Source organism: Echinops telfairi, unplaced genomic scaffold, assembly GCF_000313985.2.
Source record: "Echinops telfairi isolate 266 unplaced genomic scaffold, ASM31398v2 ScPeMD7_7462;HRSCAF=8500, whole genome shotgun sequence".
In the NCBI taxonomy this organism is placed as follows: Eukaryota; Metazoa; Chordata; class Mammalia; order Afrosoricida; family Tenrecidae; genus Echinops; species Echinops telfairi.
The window spans coordinates 3,056,735-3,058,116 of record NW_022111362.1 but is presented as its reverse complement, the minus strand read 5'-3'; positions in this window follow the sequence as shown (position 1 = coordinate 3,058,116).

Below are 1,382 nucleotides of genomic sequence, written 5' to 3'. Positions count from 1 at the left end.
AATGATGGCGACATATGTACAAATATGCTTGATACAATTGATGTATGGATTATTATAAGAGTTGTAAGAGCCCCCAATAAAATGATCCTTTAAAAAAAAAAAAGCTTGGCCATTGGTGATATAATAAAAGTGACACTATGGAGCTAGTGAGGTAGTGAGGTTACATCATAAAAAATGAAGCAGATTGAGAAAAATTTGGCTTTGTAACCACATGCTTTGTAATCATCTTCTCTAACTAAAGTAGGGGGGGAAAAGGGCAAAAAACAAGCAACCTGGGTTCTGATCTTCCCCAGTAAAATACAAGTCTGAACTAGAAACAGCCTAGAAATTCAGAGGGAGGAAACTCATGCAAGAACCCCGACAAGACAGCTGATATTTGACCACCCTGGCAAGACACTGAGTGACCACTCCCCCTCTCCCCCCGCCCCGTACTTTGGTCTGCAACATTGGAAGAAAGTAAAAGAAGAGGTGATAATTCAGCTCCCACAGCTCTTTGGGCCCTGAGACTTGATTAAGTCTCTAATCCCACAAAGGAGGTGGTACCATTCAAGAAGCCCAAAGAACTCCAAATAGAAGAACCCAAGAGAAAAACCCAATGACACATTATAAAAAAAAAAAAAATTTAACATCAAAAAGAAAAAAAGAAGGACGTCTGAGAGCAACTTAAAAAAACAAACCAATAAAAATCAGCTCAGATATTTCAATAGAAACCATATGTGCAGACAGCCCCCACTCCCTGCAAAGAATTCACTTCAGCATACAGCTCAGGGAGAGGGACATCTCTGCTCAGAGCACACAGGAGCAAATGAAGGGAGAGGCACAGAGAGTGGAACACATCCTGGCTCATCAAGCCCTGGGATGATATTCTTACTCAGAGCAGCCAAAGCACAGAGAGGACCATAGGGCTGGTCCCACTATGGGACATAATGTCCCTCACTGACCCATAGCGTTACGGGGGACAACACTGGATACACAGTGCAGGAATTGCATCCGATCTAGCCCCACTACACCGAGGCAAAACATTAAGGGTATGCCAAAGAACACAAGGGGAACAGAGCAATGAAGTCCCCAGGGAATACAAAAATAGACTGTGGGGCCAGGGAGTAGCACCTCATCAGACTCGACCAAAAAACACTACTAAAGGTAAAGAACCAGACCTTGAATTATTTATAGGCTTTTCTTTTTTTATTTTTTTGTCATTGGTTTCTTGTTGCTGTTTTGTTTTGTTCTATCTTGTTTTTTGTGCATATTATTGTTTCTGCAGGTCTATCTAGATAAGATAAGCGGGATAAACAATCTGGAGGAGAAAACAATGGGACCACTGGTTCTGGGGGAAATGGGAGAAGGGGAGGCAGGGTAAAGGAAGTGAGTGTTAACAACCC